Source organism: Mirounga angustirostris, unplaced genomic scaffold, assembly GCF_029215605.1.
Source record: "Mirounga angustirostris isolate CCGP_5_RB_7025 unplaced genomic scaffold, mMirAng1.0.hap1 SCAF_2, whole genome shotgun sequence".
NCBI classification, from domain to species: domain Eukaryota; kingdom Metazoa; phylum Chordata; class Mammalia; order Carnivora; family Phocidae; genus Mirounga; species Mirounga angustirostris.
In genome coordinates, this window is record NW_026991710.1 from 102,881,171 (window position 1) to 102,905,095 (window position 23,925).

Consider the following 23,925-nt stretch of genomic DNA (forward strand, 5'->3'; position numbering starts at 1 on the left):
CCATGACTTTACTTGCTTCCTGGATTAAGTGAAAGAATTTGTGATTTTGTATCCTTCATAATAATTCTCGAATTCTTTTGATTTCAAATTCCCAGGCATATATGCTAGAACTATAGAGTGGGTTAGTTTGAAATTTTTGTTTTGAAACTTTTAATTTCACTCTAGAGGTGAATACTATGCTGTAGAGGTATAGAAAAATTTTGAGATTCTTTTTGAAGCTTATTAATACATTAATTAACTTCTAAAACTTTGAAGTTCCCTAGCCCTCATCCTGAGGAGGAAAATGTCTTCTCTTCCCCAACTCCTACCTCCCAACCCACGCAACCCTAAATTTTTACTGTGGGCAATTCTTAATGCTAATGACCATACCGTTTCTTAACTCTTTGTCTGCCAGTTGTGGGGGCTTAAAATGAATGCCATCTTTCTGCTTAATTTCAGGTGGTCTTGTCCATTTCTTGTTTCAAAGATTTGTAGTGGTGGGCTATACCTGAGAAGTTATTGTAACTCTTTTCCATAGAGGGACTATCTTTGCTACACAGTGTGGAAATATGTATGTCAGCCTTCACCGCAAAGGAAGTTAAAAATGTAAAGTGCAGAGTGAGTAAGTATTACCAGTTCCATTTTATAGACAAAGTAGCAGAAAACTTCATAGTCATGCAAATGTCTAGAGGGACCCAGACCAACTCCAAGGCTCCCAATTGCCTTGTTTCTATGCTGTAAGAGTGATTGTTTTCATAAATATTGTGTATAGGGATGTCCCAAAGAAAAATGATTTTCAGTTTTTGTTATTTGTGCTTTCCTGGTTAAGTATATTTCTTTCAAAAAATCAAATGAAACATGCAAAATTTACCAACGAATAATTTTGAGGATATGATACATATCTCTGTGTGTAAACATACATATGTGTGTGTACATATCTCTCCATGTCTTTAAAAGAGCAATGGATATGGTTAGTCAGTTTTATTAGCAGACAGGATAAACAGTTTGCCAGATAACTTGCCATTTGGTGGGTTTTCTGGTTGAGCCTAGGAAAGTGGGAAATGACTAAGGACAGATGGATGTTTGGGACATCCCTGAGTGAAATGAAAACATACCATTCACATGTTTGTACATTTCTTATGGTTTTAATAATCTGCCTATTAGCAGGGGAATACCTCAATATATCCCTAGGGGGTAGTGGTAGATTTGAATGGTAGCATTTGAGTTTTTAAAAAGGATCAGAAAATGGTTTTGAGTTCTTCCACTTTTTTTTTCCCCCAAAGAAGGGGATCCTCAGCTCTAGTACTGTTCTGAGACTTGTTCAGACTGCAACAGATGGCAGGGAAGAATATTGGAATGTTTCTTTAGGGCCTCTGGGTGGGTAACAAGGGAAATTCTGTCTGTTTACCATTGTGGCTTACGGACAGTAGCAGACTGGGTCATAGTAGTGCTTATTGCATTTCATTTTCTTTAAACTCCTCTTGTCTAAAATAAGGATTCTTCTCTTTTTATTTTATGGGGATATTGTGGAATAGTTTCATAAATAGAGTAATAAATTCTTTTTTTTTTTTTTAAAGATTTTATTTCTTTATTTGACAGAGAGGGAGAGTGAGCACAAGCAGGGAGAGTGGCGGGCAGAGGGAGAAGTAAGGCTCCCCGCTGAGCAGGGAGCCCAATGTGGGACTCGATCCCAGGACCCTGTGATCATGACCTGAGCCGAAGGCAGATGCTTAACAGACTGAGCCACCCAGGTGCCCCAAATAATAAATTCTTTATGAGAGGAATTTAGCTTTAAATGAACTTCAAAAAGAATAGAGAGACTAGAATTCAGGAGACCAAGATTCTTCTGTTGATCATCTTTTAAAAAAAGATTAAAAAATTTCCCCTAATTTACACCATTATTAAAGTAGTGAGCAAGATATATATGATGGTCCTTACAACCACCATTACAGGGGCACCTGGGTGGCTTAGTCAGTTAAATGTCTGCCTTTGGCTCAGGTCATGATCCCAGGATCCTGGGATCGAGTCCCACATCAGGCTCCCTGCTCAGCGGGGAGTCTGCTTCTCCCTGTGCCTGCCGCTCCCCCAGCTTGTGCTCTGTTTCTGTCAAGTAAATAAATAAAAATCTTTAAAAAAAACACAGCACAACCACCATTACAGCAACAAAAAGATAAAAACAAAGAAGCAAACAAAAAACAATGTAGTTATAGAGTTCAAGTAAACAAACATTTATTATGTCAGTATTAGTATATTAGTATAGCAATGCTATAAAGTTTATATTAAAGCTGTGAACTATATTCTCTAATTGCCATGCCCAGAAAGATGATTATCTGCATACTTAACATATCAATGTCTACTTTTGACTTGTATCGTGAATGCCATGTAAATGCAAAGATAAAATTATACTTTCACTGAAAAAAGTAATGTACTAGCAAATTATGGATAAGGTTAACCTTACGAGGTGCATAAAGGCTTGGTAATAAAGGCCACAGAGCAGATTTGCTGATTATTATGTTTATAACCATAAAAAGTCATTAAAGTAAGCCAAAGTAGATTCTTCTGATTGGGAAGAAAATTATAATCCATTCCTAAAAATTGATTGAAAATAAAAGGATAAATTAAAAATAAAGTCATGGTAAAATATCATATAGAAATGGCTGCCTTCAGCCAACTAACTGGATATTATTTTTGTCTTGAAATAAAAAAGGCATTTGTTAAATTATTATAATTGCCAATTTCTTAATATTTAATTTCACATATGCCACTCTACAACTTGAGTTTCATTGCCATCACTGACATGTGTCTCCGAAGTGCTTGGAAATCCTTTTGCAGGTCCAATTCTAGATCTCTCTGTGATTACCTCTATGACCTTAGGATGTTTCTTCAGCTCTGTACTTTCTATCACCCATATAAAAGAATCAGTTGTGGGGCGCCTGGGTGGCTCAGTTGGTTAAGCGACTGCCTTCGGCTCAGGTCATGATCCTGGAGTCCCGGGATCGAGTCCCGCATCGGGCTCCCTGCTCAGCAGGGAGTCTGCTTCTCCCTCTGACCTTCCTCCTTCTCATGCTCTCTGTCTCTCATTCTCTCTCTCTCAAATAAATAAATAAATAAAATCTTTAAAAATAAATAAATAAATAAAAATTAAAAAAAAAGAATCAGTTGTTTTATTAAGTCAAGCTGGTCAGCAACTTAATTGGCCCATATTAGTGAGACTTCATTTTTGCCACCTATTATATTCCCTTGGTATCTGAATTATGCCTTAACAATAAGTTAGGCATTTAATATGTTAGATATATTTTGGTGGTACTAGATAGCTAGATTTACATAGTCATAGGGAGAATGGAGTTTTATTTTTGCTTCCTTAGTCTGATATTCACAAGTGGCAAATTTTGAGAGCTTGAAGTTGATTATACATTTTATTGATTTAAAAAAATACTTACTGACCATCCACTAACCAGGTAACACTAAAGATAGATGATAAAGAATATGATATCACTTCTCTCAAATGGAGAAAAACCTGTCTGAATCCATGAACTTTAAACTCTAATGATACTTGGGGAAGAAAATGACAGTTCCTCACTAGTAAGAATGAACAAAGAATAATTTTAAAAGATTCCAAATCCTCCACCTAATATAAATGAATCTGAACTGTAAAATATGTTATATTGTTAAACATGACAGAGAAGTAACATTGATCTTTAAGAAGATAATTCAATTTTATTTGTTGGTGGTTTTTTTTTTTTCCTGGATTATTTTGGATTATAATGACTTTTTTAAAAAGGAAAAACTTCAAATCTATGATTACTAAATTCTCTTAAATTAAAAATAATTTGGGCGCCTGGGTGGTTCAGTTGGTTAAGCAACTGCCTTCGGCTCAGGTCATGATCCTGGAGTCCCTGGATCGAGTCCCACATCGGGCTCCCTGCTCGGCAGGGAGTCTGCTTCTCCCTCTGACCCAACCCCCTCTCTATGTGCTCTCTCTCATTCTCTCTCTCTCAAATAAATAAACAAAATCTTAAAAAAAAAAAATAAAATAAAAAAATAAAAATAATTTATTAAGGAATCTGTACACAGTTAAATGGAAAAAACTCAGATGAAAGTGATTGCAGAAATAACATTTTTATCAAAAAATTTCTAACTTTGTAAACTTAAGTTTCATTTTTCTTTGTTTTAAATCTTCAAAGTAGGTAAATCTAAGTGAGGCTTTTGAACATCTTTAAAAGTAAGCAATTCTGAATCTTCCCATGGGTTTTGATGTCCTGAGTTCCTTGAATCCATTAAATCAACCTATGGCAAAATTAAACCATTCAGAATGGAACAAACTATGTCTGATTAAATGATAATTTCCTAAACTGAAAAAAAGTTTTGCTACATCAGATAGTAGGCGATATCCACTGCTCACTGTCGGATAGAGGAGCCCACACATGTGCCATTCCAGGAGAGTTGTCAATGCTGCTCTCATCACTGGTAGCTAGGAAAAAGCGTCATTAAAAGATTTGCTTGTAGTGCTGCTCATCATTCACAATTTGTATATCCGGTAAGTAGACATAAACAAAAGCAGCTCTCTCACTGATATTTTTACCCTCCTCCATTCTGTCTGATCCCCTTGGTCTCTCTTTGGATCTCCTCAAAGTTGTGCTGGTCTGCTGGAGCTGGTATTTCAGACGCTGCAGACATTATTGGATGCTTGATGTAAGCACATGCACCCTGAGCTCATCCACTCCTCCTGACCATCTAAGCTAAAACAAACAAAAGTCTACCTCCAGCCTTTATCACAATCTTCACTTGTGTCCAGCTAAAATTTATAGCATACTTTATGTGTTATAAAGTGTTTTTCAGTCCTAAGGTGGGTGGAGTGGAAAAGATGACCGCAATGAAAAGGTCAGGTCAGCTGCTAGTGACAAACATTACCCTCATAGAGGTTAGTGGTAATGAGGAATATTTTCTGAACAAACTGAGAGGAAAGAATCTACAAAAAGGAAAATGGCTCTGTTAAACAATGGGAATGAAGAAATTGCGGTGACTTTAGATTGGCGAAAGTACAGAATGACTTTTTTAATTAAAGGCATCTGAATTGAAAATGAAAGAAAAAACTAGCTTATTGAAAGAAGGGGGAAAACGTGAAATGAACATAGACTGAAGAAGGAATCCAGTTTATGCACAGCTTTGAGGATGAGGAATGAGCTAATGAACCATTCATTGTTACATGTAAAATGCTGTGTGACACACCAGGGAACTGCTGTTAGTCACAAAAGAGAAATTATCGTACATATTTCCGTCTCCGAAGGTCCTGCCGGAGCCCATTAGCTCTGTGCCAGGCTCCCTTGTGAGAGGCAGTAGGCAAACCTATTTAAAAAAATTTTTTTTTTTTTTCCTGTGAGAAGCTGGCCCCGTGGGACAAGGAATTCCTGCTCCTCCCGGGCACCCTGGAGATTTATTTCCCTTGTGTATTTATTTCCCATCATGTTTTCTGACACAGAAGGTAGTGGGGACACTTCTGAGTTCACCTAAAATCTATGTTCCTGGGGGACATCTGAATGAGGTTAAATAAGTCCAATGCTGTGAGAAGTAGATTCTGTAGCTCAGTTTTCTTCCTCAGCAAAATAATGCAACCATTCTGAGGAGAAGTTTTCTATACTTTAACTTCTGTTTTTCATAACTTCAAGAAGCTCAGAGACCTTTCCAGAACACCACAGCCCATTGTTTGAAACCATTGTATCTCTAAAATGCACGTGAATTAGAGATAAGGGATAAAGATGGAAAGGTTGGGCTTAGGATTGGACAAATATAGGTTCAATACCAGTCTCTGCCACTTGCAGGGGCCAGTACTTATTTCCAATACAATCCTTAGATCTTGAGCACCCAGGTCTTATCCTGGCATATTGCCCCTCCCCACCTTAGAGGACCTTGCTCTGCCCTTTCTCTGACCTCATCTACCATGTGACTGGGAGTCTGTGGGTCCAACAGGCTATGGCTGGCCACTCCCCCTGAACCTGTACCTCCCCATATGCTGGACACCTGGGCCCCAGAATTCTAGACTCAAACAGCAGGGCCTGCCTTCAGACAGTTACAGGACTCTTTCTCAGGTCTGTCCTCTTAGGGTGGACAAAGGGGCTATGATGCTGCTATCAAAGGAAAGGGTCTGCAGAGGTGGGTGGAACTAGATGGAGCTGGGACATGGTGGGGGGCTTCAGTGTCCATATGCATGTGTGCGATGCCTGTGGCATAGAGAGGGTTGGGTGTGGGAAAGAAAGATCCATTCATTTATACTCCAGACCCCACCTACAGATATTAAAAGTGGGCCTGTCCCTCTAATAAAGTTATCGTGATGTTTAAATGAGCTAATGCATGTAAAGTGCTCAGCATAGATTTGTAGACTGTGGGCATTCAATAAATGTTTTTGTTCTGGGATGGCTTCTGTTTTAAATTAAACCTGATTGGGGCGCCTGGGTGGCTCAATCTGTTAAGCATTGGATTCTTGATTTTGGCTCAGGTCATGATCTCAGGGTTGTAAGATGGAGCCTTGTGTGGGCCTCCAAGCTCAGTGGGGAGTCCGCTTCTGTCTTCCTCCTTCTGCCCCCCCAATCTCTCTCTCTCTAAAAATAAATTAATAAAATCTTAAAAAAAAACTGACTTAGCCTCTTCTAAATGCCCAGAATAACATGTATCCAGAGACCCAAAATAAAATAAATCTCTTTAACAACACTGAAAAGTAAGACTTAATAGCCATCCTATTGTCAGAGTCTGGGTGGAATCTACAAACACTACAAAAACTGTAGAGCAGGATAAAGAGTTAAAATGGGTATTTTGGGTCACTTTACATTGATGAAAAGCATAACCCACACTATGGAAAAAGAAGTCATAAACCTACAAAAACTGAGTTATGTAAGTATTATAATAGGAATAAAAATCAGTATATAAAGTAAAATATACTAGAGGTATGTAGAGCAATGGACAAAAACAATTATTGTGGATACACTTTTTTAAAGCTTTTGACATATCAAGTAGCTAATATATAGATATAGAAAATTAGAATAGAGAAGTTGAATTTATAGCTAATTATTGAACTTTGTATAATTCAAGCAAAGAATATACTTCTTTTTAAAGTGTATGTGAAATGTTTTCAGAAATTGATTATATTATGCTATAAAGAACATCTCAATAAATTCTTCCCATGTAGAAAGTGAAGAGGCCATATTGTCTGATCTTAATTCCATAAAACTAAAAACTAATAACAAAAGATTGAACAAAATGATCAGTTGTTCTGGAAATTAAATACCACATTTTTGTGAAACTAAGACACCTTTGATTATTAGACATATCTCAACCTGAGAGATGTTAAATTTGCAAACATGTGTGTTTTACAATTGATGAAATGCTTTACCTTCTGGGTGAAAGAGAAAATGGAAAATTTGCCAAAGAAACAAAAATACTAATATGACTATGGTATACGACCAAAGCTATACAATGAAGCATATTCATAATCTTAAAATGCTTTTGTTATAAAGAAGAAAGAAAACAAATGAACTAATATTTTTTCAAGAATAGTTTCATTTTAAAGTGGACCCATTTCCTTTTCTCAGAGACTGTTATTAAATCTAGCCACCATGTCAGACTTCTTCTTTGTGAGTTTCTTTAATCTCAGAAGCCCCACTGTCTTTCCTTGAAATTGGATTTCTGTTGTTCAACTTTTCCTCCTTCCAATCCTATTCTTCAGGCATGTTTTATATGGTTAACCTCAATTACATAAACAATACAGATTTTTTACAATGAAGACTGATACCAATCAGATGGTGTGATTAGACACTATCATAGAGTGAATATTGCTTAACAGTACATGCTGTCTTATCTAAGTTTTAGTCCTAATTCTATAGAAACCCTAAATTATAAAGAATTCCCATCCAAAACCAAGATTCAAGGTAAAATCTAATAATGGAACACAAGAGGCAAAATCAGGAATAAGACAAGGATGCTCCTATAACTCATTATTTAGTATTATTCTGTCTGAAGTAGAAATGGGAAATACAACTTCCAAAAAGGAAAAGACCAACTTATTGTTATTTATGATGATGTATATCTAGGAAAATATAAGGGAATCAACTTTGAAACATTTAATATAGGAAATTTCCACAAAGTGGCCAGGTAATGGATAAATAATGAATAATTTGCCAGATAAATGTCCCCAGAATAGTTTTCCTATTTGGCAGCAAAAACCAGAAAACAAAAAACAAAAAACCCCACCCAAAATGAAAAAAAAAAATCCAAAAAACAAAGAAAATATAATAGGAGAATAGAGTTAATCAATAATAATAATAAAAATCTTTACTAGAACATTAGGGAAACATGAAAATTTACTTTGCTTCTGGATGGAAAGATTGAATGTGGTAAGGTTGACAGTTATTTCCAAATTAATTTACAGATCTAATGCATTCCTAATCACAAGACCAACATGGTTGCCTTTAGGAACTTGAATAAATTATTCTAAAGTTTATCTAGAAGACTAAGCATGTGAAAATGTCCAAGATTAATTGTTTTGAAAAGAGTGATTAATGACACTCTATCTCTCTTAAGGGAAATGACACAAATTAAAAAGCATGGGACCAAAACAAGAATAGACAAATAAGACAATTAAAGAATAGAGGGTTCTGGAAAATTCCTCATGTCATTTTTTTTTCTGTTTGTTTGTTTGTTTGTCCATGGAGCCTGAACTCACAACCCTGAGATCAAGATCTGAGCCAAGATCAAGAGTCAGTTGCTCCAGTGACTGAGCCCCTCAGTCGCCCCAAAGTTCCTCATATTTAATGACAGTTCGTGATTTAAATATAAAGTCTTGGATAAAGGATGATTTGGTTGGGAGACCAGACCAAGAATTTGGAGAAAAAAAATAAAGTTAGAGTTTCATTCTTTTACTATATATTATAGTAAATATTAGACGCATTAAAACTATAAAATACTAGAAAAACATGTATGTATTAAAGTAATTTTGAGAGAAGGATGAATTTTCTCAGCATAAAACAATGTAGTAAATGCAGTGGAATAAATTATAAAAGAAAATTTGTTTAAAAAAAGTAAGTAAAATGACAAAATGGAAAAAAAATATTTGTAAAAAGCAGTGCTGTTACAGGTTAGTTAAAAACATTTTAAAAAAAGCTATTATTATAAATCAATAAGGAAACCATGACTATTCTACTAACAAAAAATCTCAACCTCACTGGTAATCAAAGAAAAACAGATTAAAACAATAATGATACATTTAAAAAATATCTATGTATATCCTATCTATATATTTATATTTCTAAATATATAAAAATATTTAATATTTGGTGTTAGCAAGTAAGTACATTGCTTGTGGGAATATACATAGACAATCCTTTTGGAAAGTAATTGTGCTTTCAGTAGAAAGATACTACAAATGTATTTCAACTCAGTAAGTTTTCTTCTAAAATCAGTAAGTTTTCTTCTAAAAGTGGATCCCAAGGAAATAACTAGAGATGGATCGGAAAAGTGCATGGGCTTATATAAACAATGATAATCCCCTTTTAGCATACTTATATTTATTTATACACATACACATTTGCATAATAAAAGCCCTGAACCCATGGTTGTTTATGGATTTTAAGATTTTAATTTTTGTATTTTTCAAATTTTATATATTTCGCATGTAGTGAGTGCTTTTGTAATTAGAAAAACAATTGAACATTATCTTTGAAATAAGAATATTCTTTTCCATTTCCATATAATCTAAGAGCTGTGAATAAGTGACCTGATCTCTTTTTTTCTGGTCTCTCACCTTATCTCTCAAGATGCATTTTACATTTTCTCATGAAGTCCTATAGCTCCTTAGTAAAGACAAATAAATGATATTCTTTAACTATGAATTTTGGCTTTAACTGCTTTATGTAATCATCAGGCATTCCCAATTCACATTTCAGTTCAATATTGTGTCTTCAGTGAAACACTTAATTGATCCCAGTGGTAATAGCCACATAAATACTTAGGTGAGATTCTTTTGGCAAACATACAAAGGTAAAATTAAATATTGCTATGAGAATATTTTTAAAGGTAATTTACACAAATACTTTCTCTTGACTGGTAAGTCCCAAAATGTGCAGCAAAGAAGAAACTTTCCAAAATTCAGCTTAATCTAGTCTGTTTCTCACTTTCTTCATGGTCTTTTTTACAGTTAATATCCATAGATTCTATCATCTGTGGTTTAAAAGAAAATCTTGATTGCAACTATGGCCTTAAAGCTAATCATTAGTAAAAATTTTTCCTCTATAGCAGGTTCTTGGATTTCATTGAGGCTAAAGGGGCAATTTAGGTTATTACAGGCAACTTATGAGATGAGAATGTGGTAAGGCATGTTCCAGGCTAAAATCAGCCAAAACTGTAGGTGCTGTTTCAGTTTACAGAAGCCCTCGCAGATTGGGATATGGGGGTCCCTAGATACCTAGGAGCTTGTATAATTTCAAACAACTGAATGGAATCATACATTTTCCCATGGGAGGAACCATGGGAGGTTCCCTTCCTTCCTTCCTTCCTTCCTTCCTACCTTTCTTCCTTCCTTCCTTCCTTCTTTCCTTCCTTCCTCCCTCCCTCCCTCCTTTCTTTCTTTCTTTTCTTTCTTTCTTCCTTCCTTCCTTCCTTCCTTCCTTCCTTCCTTCCTTCCTTCCTTCCTTCCTTCCTTCCTTTCTTTTTCCTTTCTTTCTTTCTTTCTTTCTTTCTTTCTTCTTCTTTCTTTCTTTCTTTCTTTCTTCTTCCTTCCTTCCTTCCTTCCTTCCTTCCTTCCCTTCCTTCCTTCCTTCCTTTCTTTTTCCTTCTTTCTTTCTTTTCTTTCTTTCTTTCTTTCTTTCTTTCTTTCTTTCTTTCTTTCTTTCTTTCTTTCTTCTTTCTTTCTTTCTTTCTTTCTTTCTTCTTTCTTTCTTTCTTTCTTTCTTCCCTTCCTTCCTTCCTTCCTTTGCTTTTGGTTATAATTCAATTTTTTAACCCAAGTAATCTTATACCAGTTAGATAACATGAGAGCTCTATATAACTCTGACTAATAAAAGACTACAAATTTTATCATTTCAGTTTGATAGACAATTTCAAAACCTGCGGTCATTGGATGAGAGTGGAATTTGGACCCACTGATGCACCCTTTCCCCTGTGTCCCACTATACCAGTCAGGAAAATTCTTCACTTAAAGGGTTTTAGTTTCTCTATGGTAGAATTGACTTATATGTTTTTCATAGGCAAATGTTCAAGAAACTTAACAAACAATTTGTGTATAGATCAACATCCCTTTATATATATCTAATATGTGAAAACATGGATCTGCACCACAGATAGATTTTTCTTGGACTGCCTTTGGGTGGACTGCCTAGAGTTTACTTATTCCTTCAAGAATTCTTTGTATCAGGAATAAACCTATGTTGGTCTGACTTACTTTGGGGATATTGTTAATGGCCATGCATGTCTCAGTTGCGCTGATGAAGGCATACATTTTTGGAGCTGGAAGGTTCATGAGTTCTCGGAATCACACAATCAGATCAATGGGCAATTTCCTTTTTGGTGAACAATTTGGAAATCTTCAGTAGATATTGGTGGATCTTGAAGCAGCTTGAGACAGATTTTCTCCCCTAGGTATCTCCAAAGTTTACTTTGGTACTACATACTTTGATCAGCTATTTTTGAATATACAAATGGAAAGTTAAGAGAAAAAATGTTATTATTAAGCTATAATCAATTATGCAGGAGACAAATGGGACAATTTATAGGTAAGAATGGGGTTGATATGATTAGAGGTTAAATTTTTTAAAGTAAATGAGTTTGAATACAACATAATCAAAGTTCCAAATCTTTATGTCATTTTCCCCATCAACTCCATCCTGACTTTTCTTCCCATGACAAAGTAAAGAACAAACTCTTAAAAATAGCAAATAAATAAAAGAGAAATTTCTCAAGTGAGCTTTTTGACTCATGGTTGCTGTTATTGTTAGGTCCCACTTCCAATAGTTGCTTTTTTGAGCTTTTTTCAATGAAATAATTCATTGAAAATTATCATTTTCCTCTTGAATCAACTAAAAGTGTGTGTGTGTGTGTGTGTGTGTGTGTGTGAAAAATGTTCCTAGGATCAGCTCTATTTGCATTGGTATTTCCAGTGGAAATGTCAAGTGTGACCTTTTTCTTGTTTGGGTGTCTAATCCTATTTTAAAGCCCTGTCACGCCCCTGCTGAGGGTCAGTGCCCTTGTGAATAGAACTTCTGCACCTGCTCCCCCTTTCTTCTCCTCTTCTTCCCCTCTGCATGGAACTGGAGGATGTTCCGGATGGCAAACAAAACAATAGTATGCTTCAGTGACTGCAGTGATGGAAAATAATTCTAGACTCGGGTATTTGGTAGAGTAAGTTTTGAAACCATGAGAAAATAAACACAAAAATAAGCAAACCTGAAAAGAGGAAGAGAAAAAATGTGCAGGAACATTGCATTTCATTGCTACAAATATCAGGGCTAACATACCCTTGAACTTTTCAATTGATAAGACAGAGGCTCTGATAAAAGATCAGTTCTTGCGAATACAGGCTACTAAAATCAGTGTCATTGACATTTTACCTGTAGGGAAAAAAAATTATTAGCCTGAAAGAACTGTAGGAAATATAACCAATTACCATTGTGACTGGATTGGTTTGCCTGTTTCCCAAAGTAGAATTTTGAATAATTATGCTTAGTGGAGCTGAATTAAGCAGTAAATGAATGTAGACAATTTGAATAGTAAAAAGATTCTATCTTCAGGCTTATTATCATTTAAAAATAATGTTCTGTAAAAATTATCTCTTTGTCAGTACTTGGGTTGGATCGTTATTTCCCATCATGGGAATTATTAGGGAGTTAACAAAGAATTTCTTGTTGGATCCTGACCAAATTTAAATATGTAATTTGTCTTTATATTATATTTGTTTTTAAAGCTAACTATGAGGGAAAAGCTTAATTCACACTGAAACTCTGCTAAAACTATAAAACTCAGTATCAGTAGTTTTTCCTGACAAACCCTTCACCATAAAATCCCTAAGTGGATCATATTAGTTTTCTCACTAATTTTCCAAAACTCATGTTAATTTCTACTTTTTCTTGTGAAATAAAACCTTAATGGTGTTCTCCAAGCCTATAATACAAACCCATTTTATCTTTCATTTGTACCATGCTCCCAAACTCAATTTAGGATGCAGCTCTTCAGTAAATGTATCTCTACTCTTCCCTCATCACCTTATATCTTGACCCTGGGGTTCTTTACTAACTGGTTTCCTTGCCTTCAGCTTCCTACCTCCACCCAATCCATCCTGCATACTGACATAAGAATCATCTTCCTAAAAGATAACATGACACTCTTCCTCAAATACCTCCAAACCCTAGAGGCAAAAAGAACAATGTCATCAATTTCACAAGGAGTAAGCAAACTAGTTAGAAGGTAAATGGGGGAGATGGGAAGGGCTAGGGTTTAGAATGCTTTGGAGGTCACTGGAAGTGAGAAATATTCTAGAATTGGGAAGAGGTAGGGCTTGAAACAAGCCTTGAAGAAATAGGGAGTATTTGACTAGAAGAGAGGTGGAAAGGGAGCATTTGTCTTCTTTTAGGAACAGTGACTGAAGACAGCAAAGTATTTTGGAGCAGTTTAACTGGCAAGGAAGGCTGTGGGGAGAGGAATCTGAAGGGTATGGTAGGTATATATAGTAAGGGTATTATCAGCTTCTAGATCCTTGTACTGTAGGTTTTGGGAAGCTGTGGAAGGTGTTTGGGCATGGTAGTGATATTATTAACGAGAAAGACTCACTTACTGGAAATGGACCGAACAGATTGGATGGGGATGAATGTTTGAAGGCGGAGGAACTGGTTACGAGGCTCTGGCCTAGGTGTGTATAATGGCCTTGAGGAGGTGAAGGCAATGAGAAGAGAAAAGTGGAGGCAGATATGAGAAACCCAGGGAAGGAACTACTTACAGGATTTGGAAATGAAATGGGTGTGAGGGAGCAGATTAAAAGATGACTCTAAGATTTCAAGTTTGATGACTAGGAGAAATGGAGCAGCTAGGAGAATAATCTGGGGTTTTATGTGTGTATAATGAGCTTTTAGATGTGATGGTTGAAATGACTGCATTTCTTTCTTTTTTTTAAGATTTTATTTATTTATTTGACACAGAGAGAGAGAGCACAAGCAGGGGGAGCAGCAGAGGGAGAGGGTGAAGCAGGCTCCCCGCCGAGCAGGGAGCCTGATGTGGGGCTCGACCCCAGGACCCTGGGATCATGACCTGAGCCGAAGGCAGACACCTAACCAACTGAGCCACCCAGCCTCCCAAAATGACTGCATTTCATTTCATTGAAAATGTCACGTAGATAGTTTGGGATGCAGGATTTGGGTTTGAGAGAGAGTCCTGGCTAGAAATGCAGACTTGGGAATATACTGAATGCTAGTTGAACCTTTGGAAATGAGTAAGATCACTCAACAAGGACTAGATTTTAGGAAGTATTCATGTTTCTGAGGTGGGAAAGGAAAGGAAAAGCAAGGAAAGAGATTTGAGGTCGGTGGGGGCCAGGTGAGTATTGTCTTATAAAGGAAAATGAGGAGGCGTTGGCAGGAAGGAACATGGCACAAGCAAAGACACGAGAAGGGTGTAGAGAGGGTCACCACAAGAAAATGCAGCCCGAGAATAGACCCCTGGGTTCGTAAACTGGAAGACCATAGTTGACTTAATGGAAGTACAGGGCCAGAAGCCACATTACAAATGATTCAGGAGGGAATGTCTGATGTGAAAGCAGAGGCAACAATCATAAAAACACACAGACTTTGGTGGTAAATGAAAGAGAAGGAGAGGCCACTCAACTCAAGGGATGGACATCAGCGGAGACAGATTGTTTGGTGTTTGAAGTCAGGGAATCAAAAGCTGGAAGACGTGAACAACTGGAGGTGGTAAGAGGAAGAAGCATGGGGTTGGGAAACACATGTGAATGAATGACTGTTCCTGCGTACGAGTCACTGCATGCTGAGTGAGTGTGATGTATCATTGGACGAATGTGATATCTGAGGTGACTCCTGAAGTTCGTCCCTGCAGGGGTGTGTGCGTATGTGTGTGTGTAGGGGACATGGATGGAGGTGGGGATGGGTACCGCTGCTGAATGAACCAGAGTGGAATGCTCAGTGGTGGGTAGAGCATGTCATCGAAGCGTGGAAGGACTGAGGTTTTCATTTGAGCCTCCAGGTGTTGTGCCTTGTGACGCTGGTGAATCTGATACGTTCTTAAATTAGCAAACACAATCCAAGTGAGAGGACCCTAGAAAGCAAAAGTTTCATTTTTAGGTGGTTTTGTCTTTTGGTGTGATACGGTGGAGGGACAGAAAATCATATCACATTGCTAGCTGGTTTTTTGTTCTGTTTTGTTTTTTGTTTGTTTTTTGGTTCTCATAGGCTCCCATACTCCCTTATTGTCTTGTGATCATATTTGCTTGTCTATCTTCCCTAACTAACTGTGAGCTCCTCAAGGGCAGCGCCTAGGTCTTTTGTCTTCAAATCACTGGTACTTTGAATGGTCCTGGCACATAATAAGCTTTATGAAGTAGGGAGTGGAGAAGTAAGCTCAGGATAGGAGAGGTATGTCTTCCTCCAAGGCGGGAGGGAAAGGAGAAGAGACCAATGTGGAGACATCATTTCCCTCATGCAAGATGGTTTCAGTTTCTTTGGTAAAGTGGTATCCATGATTTTCTGAGTGAGTGAGGTGGTGGGGCCGGAAGAAAGCCACCGAGTGTCTTCTATGACTGAGTTACTATGTAGACACTTTACATACACTCTCTTTTAAAGTCCATAACAGTACTATAAAGACATTATTATTCCCATTTTCCTGATAAGGTAATCAAGACTTAAATAGCAATACACTTATTTACAAGCTCATATTAAAATCTGGGTCTCTTGTTGGAAACCTATATTTCCTTCCATATGTCCCATTACTGAAGCATTTGTCAGAAGTATGTGAAGGATTGGGGAGATGAAGAAAAATATTATTGAGCAGCAGCAAGGGTTTAGTAAGGGTGAGTGAACTTAAAATTGTTTCAAGTCAAGGCAGCAAAGTTCTGTGACTGAGAAAAATAGAAGCAGCAAAAAGCTGTGGAATCCAGGCTTCATGCCTGGTATGGCAGAGGAAGTTTAAGCAAGGAGGGTATGACCAAGGACAGGGCTGAAGGGGCTGTTCATGACTCATTTTAGGTCATTAAATCTCGTCTCTTTCGCAAGATTGGAAGTCTCTGAAATGTTTCCTCATTGTGCCTTGCAAAGTGTTAAGGGCCAATTCAATACTCAATAACTACTTGTGGACTGATCAACATAAAACACTGTGCAAATTAAAAATTAAATGGAGATGTATAGTAACTAAATCCAACATTATTTTGGAGTTGTGTGCTTTGCTTATTAAGATGCTATTAAAACAAAAGATACTATTAAGCCAAACTGATTTGATTAATAATAATAATGAAGATCTTTGTGAAATTAAGTCAGGCTGAATAGACATGCCTGGATCAGACTAAATACAAGGAATCTAATAGTCAATCTTTGGTGAAACAAGACTTTGGGAAATGTGTTCCCTTATATTGTGCTGCTCTAGGGGAGAAGGTATTAAAAAAATCTTTTTTTTTAAAGATTTTATTTTATTTATTTGAGAGAGAGAGTGAGAGAGAGAGCACAAGAGGGGGTAGGGTCAGAGGGAGAAGCAGACTCCCTGCTGATCAGGGAGCCCAATGTGGGACTCAATCCCGGGACCCCGGGATCATGACCTGAGGCAAGGGCAGTCGCCTAACCAACTGAGCTACCCAGGCGCCCCAAAACAAATATTCTTGAGTACTTATTTGTGGTAGGCAGTGTTCTAAGTACTTTACATGCACTAGTTTATTTAATCCTCTTAGTGACCCTAGAGGTAAGTATTATGACTCCCATTGCACAGATGCAGAAACTGAGACCAAAAAATGTTAGGTGCCCAAGAATACAGAACAAATTGGTGGCAAATTTAGAATTTAAACTTGATGTGTGGCTCTTAACTCCACATTCCTAACAACTTTGCCATTCTCCAAATTCTGACATCCCTATTTTATGGGACAAGTGGCTTCTTCGTGTTTGGTGAGAAATATGAGTAACCTTTAACAGATCTGAAGTGTGTCCTTCCCTAGTGTTTGGATACATTCCCTTTATCCAGCACCTGTTCTGTCAGTTGTGTTCGGAAGGAAATCCTTCCTTACTCATTTGTGTGACATTTGCATCTCAGTGGTTCTTTGACAAAAACATTCAAAACCTCATGAAAACTACTATGACAAAAGATGTCTTCTTATGTCTTTCCATAAATAACAGCAAAGCTGAGTCTAGGAGTTGTCAGATTTCTTCTCTCAGTTTTGACCAGTTTCCACTCAGTTCACTTTAGAAATGGTGTTTGAGAAGTCATTAAAAAAGGCAATTAATCTGATGACCATTGTAAACTAATCCTCCCTTCCTTCCTCCCTCCCTCCCTTTCCTTTCCTTTCCTTTCCTTTCCTTTCCTTTCCTTTCCTTTCCTTTCCTTTCCTTTCCTTTCCTTTCCTTTCCTTTCCTTTCCTTTCCTTTCTTTCCTCTCTTTCTCTCTCTCTCTGTGTTTATTTTTCCAGCTTCATTGAGACATAACTGACATATAACATTGTGTTTTTTTAAGGTGTACTTTTTTTAAGGTGCACTTACTCCTCTTATAATTGGAAGTTTGTACTCTTTGACCAAATGTAATTCTTTATCAAAAGAAGAATGAAGCATGATATGTTTACATAGGACTTCATTTGGGGAGATCATACAGTTGGATTATCTTTACATTTGTATGCCCAAAGGACAGAAGACATTCTGTAGGGGTTCTGAGAGAGAACTTCTATCTTATGTTTATCTTCTTACAACAATAGGTAGAGACCGAGAAATGACTCTTGTTGGCTTCTTCCAATCCTAAACGTATTAATCAGATATGACTAAGAGAAAATTAGATTCAGTTTTGGACATTAATGTGAAGTTTGTATTTTGTCATATGGTCTGTCAAAGTCTGTCTTTGTGGATTGGACTGTGGGAGGCATAGAGTTAATAAAATTTTATATTAAATCATAATTCTCTAGAATTTCTAAAGCTATACTTTAAATTCTTATCAGAGGCTCTTTTTCTTTTTCCAAGATTTTATTTTTAAGTAATCTTTACACCCAACATGGAGCTCAAACTCATGACCCTGAGATCAAGAGTCACATGCTCCACTAACTGAACCAGCTAGGCACCGCCTTATCAAAGGCTCTTAAATACCACATCCAGTGTTTGAAATTCAGTTCATTTTAATTTAAAGAAATTGTGATTTTAATTGCTTATACTACTTTACAGAATGACTAATACATATAACAAACTTACTTCTAATTGGAATTTGCTAGTTCCATTTCCAAAGCAGAGCATTATATCTGACATAAATGAAGATGTAATCAATTATCTACTAAAGAATTTATAGTATACGTAAAGTTAAATTCTGTTGGCTAGATCATTGCCCAACAGAAAAGTATCTTTTATCTTCAAGACCTTATCAAATTTCTCGTTTGTTTGTTTTGTATTGCTAGGTTCGTACCCTTCTAGAAGAAGACAGATCCTCTTAACAATACAGGCATACCCATATCCAATATACCCACATGCGCAAAGGTCTTGCTGTACTTCTAATAGGTCCATGTGCATGTATAAGTTTATCATTCAATGTCATTAACACATATTTATTTCTATTTGCCCATGTACTTGCAGTTTATAATGAATAAGTAACATTTACATGCTAAAGTTTTATAATGAGTGTTGTGAAATTTAACATGTACTTAAATTTTTTTTTCCAAAATTTCTAAAGCACAGAATGTTTGACAAATAGTGCTAAGTAATAGATAGATAAAATAAACATTGAATTCCCTGACAAGTAGGATTTTCCCCACCCCAACTTTCTGAATTTTATACTAGAATGATTTTAAACATATGTGGTTATAAGCTTATCAGATTTCCAAAAAGGAACCTGCTATAAAAATCACATGGGGCCCCTCAGCTGTGTTTGCTTCCATTATTTATAGACAAATTGAAAACAAATGTTCTTTAGGAAAAAGTACAATGAACTGAAACCAGCTGTCAGGATGCACTGTTTCTCTAGAATTCATCTTTAAGACAGACGTGTAGTAAACCAGAGCGTAAGTCTCATGAAATCATGCACATACTTAATGGTAGTTTTAGTGTCAATTCAGAGATATAAGTGTTACTGTCTGTTACAACAAGACCTCAGTGCTTCATTTCATATAATTAAATAAGCAAGTGACATGTGATAAATACAAATATTTTCATTTTAGAGGTCTTAATTGTAAAAGAGGTTTTAAAAAGAAGACACTTTTTGAAAACTCATTTGAAGTGATTTAATGATATAGAGATGGTTCTACAGCTATTGTAAGACTACTGAATAGCCTACAGCTATTGAGTGCTTGCTCATAAAAAAGATCACAGAAAAGGTAATGAATAGAAAAGCTGAGAAAATATATACAGAAAATGTGGGATGACTTTCTTGTCTTAAACATACAAATTCTTTTATGTAATGAAAACATTTTACTTAATCTAGAAAAAGCATATTAAATTAATAGTGCTTAATTTTTACATTAAATGGTCTATTAAGGCACTATGAAAAAAAAATACTTTAAAAGTATCATCCTTTCTGGATGTGATAACTTGAGAGGGACATAACATTTTATATAGAATTCCTGCCAAGAATTCATAATCTGAGTTTATAATGAGGGAAAACTCAGACAACTCTAAATAAAGAAAATTTTACTAACAAAATGAGAGAGAATGAATTCTTCAAAAATATCAATGTCATAAGAGACAAAGAAAGGCTACGGGGATTTTCAAAATTAAAGGACACTAAAGGGGCATGACAACTAAATGCAATATTTGACTTTAGACTGGATTCAGTTCTGAAGGAAAAAATGTTATGAAAGATTATTGAGGCAAGTGACAAATTTGGAATACAAATGGTAGGGGATCAATGTTAAATTTACTGAAGTTGATAATTGTACTGTGGTCTTGTAAGAGAATATCTTTATTCTTAAGAAATATGTACTGAAGCATCTGGAGTAGAGGGCGATGATATATTCTTAGTCTCAAGTGGTTCAGAATGATCAAGAAAATGGGGCAAAAGGTTAACAAATAGGAGAATCTGGGTAAAGGACATATGGGTGCTCTTTTTACTATTACGACTTCTCTGTAAGTCTGAATTTATTTTCAAATAAAAATTAAAAATTAAAATCTAAAAATCACCTTACTTGAAAAAAGATGATTTCTGGTAAACATGAACTCATTTTAGGTAAGTGATGTTGTAGGAATACTACACCTGCAATCACCTGGTATTATCAAACATCGGTTGAATAAATCCATGACTGAAGGAAAGAATACAATTGACATGGATGAATTACTTTAGCTTTTCATTTCAAATTCTGTGGTAACTGACATGAAAAAATAAGTAGAGTACATTGACTAAGTCTTTTAGTGATCAAGATTATACTGGACACCTCACTTTGTTGTGCCATAAGTTTCAAAGGAACTTTCTTTTGTAGATTTACCCTGATGGTCATCAGGTCTTAAAGGAGTCCAGTAGCCCTCAAATTTCTCTCCAGGAGATATGTATAGATTCTTTTTCTAACGGTTACATTTTCTTTACAATTTTATTAAAATGTGGTTGCCTGTAACGTATTTCATGAGTGCAATTTTAAGTGATTTTTTTTTTTTAATTTACTGAAGTATTATCTCTACAGCAAATGTGGCACTCGAACTCATGACCCTGAGATCAGGAGTCACACACTCTTCTGATTGAGCCACCCAGGTGCCCCCAAAATGCTACAGATTAGTAGTGTCAGCATCACCTGGGACCTTTTTAGAAATGCAGAATCTCAGGCCCCAGTCCAGATGTATTAAGTAGGAATTTGAAATTTAACAAGAGCCCCAGGTAATCCCTATGCACATAAAGGTTGAGGAACACTGATAAAACTTCAAAGACATTTTAAACAGATGTTCCTGAAGAAGCTAAAGGATCCAGTGACCTATTTTGCTATCAGCTGTCTCACTACTATGACCACTTTAAGAAGAATAAAAATAATAGGTGTTGTATCTCTTTCATAGAACCTCTTTTCCTTTCTGAGTGTTTATTTTTGTAAGACTCCCCAGTCTTTTTAGTTCTTTTTTTTCCTCATGAATTATTTTTATTACTCATCCTAATCTTGATGATGTGTTTTTCCTAGAAAAAATTATCTTGAATGTTTTTTCATTACCTGCCCACATAATGGCTCAGTGTTATTTCCTTTTCCATTGTGGTCAGAAAACATGCTGTAAGATTTAAGCCCTTTGAAATTCATTGAATTATATACTATGGCTCAGCATATGGTTTACATGGATGACCATTCCATGTGCTCTGGAAAACACATGCATATTCAGCAATTGTTGGGTGTAATGTTCAGTAAATGTTAATTAGATTAATTTGATAAATTGTGTTATTTAGATAATCTATATCCATCATGATTTTTTAAAATACTTGATGCTTAACGACTGAGCCACCCAGGCGCCCCTAATGTTTGCTTTTAAATTGGGGTGTCCACTCCACCCTACATTTAATATAATTATTGCCATAATTATAAAGACTCTAGATTCTCTTATCTTGCTGTAAAGAACATTAATTCTTGTATTAGTAGGCGGTTCTGTTTTGGTCAATCACCTTGAACTTACATTTTTAAAAAGCTTACGGGGCACCTGGGGGGCTTAGTCCATTAAGCATCTGCCTTTGGCTCAGGTCATGATCCCAGAGTCCTGGGATCGAGCCCCTCATCAGGCTCCCTGGAGCCTGCTTCTCCCTTTCCTCCCCACTCGTGCTCTCTCTCACTATCTCTGTCATTATCTCTGTCTCTCTCAAATAAATAAATAAAATCTAAAAAAAAAAAAAGCTTAAGTTATGTCTCAAGGTGCTCTAATTTGGTGAAACTTAATCTCTAAGCTCTGTCTTCCCTGCAGATCTTATCTGGGCTAGATTTTAGGTTTGTTGGAGTAGGTATACAGTAGTTCTTACTAAGACACTGGACTTCCACGTCTCAGATGAATTCCAAGGATGTTAATAGGGTGTTAATTAGATCTCTCCACTCTGACAGGACTGGAACTTTAACATCCTCCATCAGTTTTTAACTTCTAGTATCTCTGTTCTGTCCTCAACTCTTTAGCAGCTGCTATATCTAAATGTAAGCTTCGAGTGGTCTCATCCTGTGTATGTACAACACAACCTTCAACCATGGACTCACTGGAGACTCCCACACAGACTTCTGGGACCCTTTCTGCACAGCTCCTTCCTCTCCAGTTGTATTGCACTGAAAATTCCAGCCATTCTAGCTGCCCTGAATTCTGATCTCTGCCTGCTCAGCTTAGCCAAAGTGCCATGCTGTCCTTGGACTGCCTTTCTCTTCACCTTGGTCAGGAAATCTTCCCAAGGCAGAGAGAACTGGGTGATACTAGGGCTTCCACTGTGGATTTCTGTTCCCTCAGAGATTACTGCTTTTCACTACCTGTTAACCATTTCCTGAAAGCATTTCTTTTGTTTAATCTTGTAATTGGGGAGGGAGGGCTATCTTGGTTCCAGTTACTCCATGGCTGGAAGATTTTATAGTTTTTTATACTAAGGAGTAGAGAGAGAAATTCCCTACCTTGATGCTTATTTAATTATGAGTAACCAAAAGATGGCAGAATTTTGTTTATTGAAGCTCATGTTTGATGCCTAGAGTTTAATAATAATAGTAGTTTCCTATTATTAAACATTTGTACTCCATTTAGGATTTGAACTTTGTGAAATTATTTTTTTAGCATGTTGTTCTAATATAACTGATGTTCTATCTAGATTATTTTTGTTGGTGTCCTCAGTAATTGTCTTAGAAATATTATTTAATAAAGACAATGAAATTTTTTTGATTAAGCAAGAATGTTTCAATTTTCTGGTATCAAGGAAAGACACCACACTTTTATGAACTTTTGTAGAGCACTGTTAGAGGATAAAGAGAATGGCATGCAATTTGTGTGTATTTTTCCTTGAGATTCGAACAATGGCTCTATAAAGGCTAAGTTCATTCTTTTATGAATAAAAAGTGCTGTGATTGAATATATATATATGTTGAATATACGTATTGCATAATATTTGCAATTGGGTAAGAAACAGTACTTCTGCTGCCAAAGTACTCTAAGAACCTCTCATCAAATTATTTTCCCATTGTTTCAGGGAAAATTTGAAGCCAGAGGCCCCCCCGCCCCTGCCACCCCAATTCCACATTTCTAAGAAGGACCGAAAGAGCTGGTGTAAGTACCTGGTATGAACTAGTGTGAAGAGTCTTTGAATCAACAAATTACTGCCTAGAACTATTGCCTAAGAGTCTCTGTAGGGACAGATGAATAGAGGACTCCTTAGAAGGCTGGCTTTTATATGAGCTTTTCGAGGACAAACCAGGTGTTCTGAATGGGCTTATTAGAAAACCTTTAGCCTCACTGGTAATGAAAGCTATGCATATTAAATTAACAATGGGACATGATTTCCCTGCTAAACATAAGGGCAAAGAGATTTTAAGTGCTAATCTCAGAGCACCTGAGGGTGAGGTGAAATAGTTGCACTTGGTAAATGTAACTTGGTACCTATTTTCTGGAAGGCAATAGACAAAAAGGGTTTCAAAATTGTTTACGTTCATCACAAAATCATTTATAGTAAAGAAAAATCTGAAACAGACAAATAATGAAGGAATATTGTATTTTTAGAGAATATTAAATAACATGGGAAAATGCTTTGTATCAAGTATTGAGTAAAAAAAGAACAATCTAAAAATTACATATTTAGGATTAGAATGTTGATAAAAAAATCAAAGTA

General features: G+C 36.2%; 1 long non-coding RNA gene across 2 annotated transcripts in view; it reads left to right on the plus strand.

Moving 5' to 3' along the window:
* LOC123848262 (uncharacterized) overlaps positions 1 to 23,925 on the plus strand; it is a 70,531-nt gene that overhangs the window by 8,305 nt on the left and 38,301 nt on the right. Inside the window, exon 2 of one of the 2 annotated variants that reach the window (XR_008506543.1) lies at positions 23,290 to 23,366. This is a non-coding gene — a long non-coding RNA (uncharacterized LOC123848262). Of the gene's footprint in view, positions 1 to 23,132; positions 23,367 to 23,925 lie in introns of those variants that run through there. The other variant, XR_006791739.2, reaches the window with a different exon arrangement.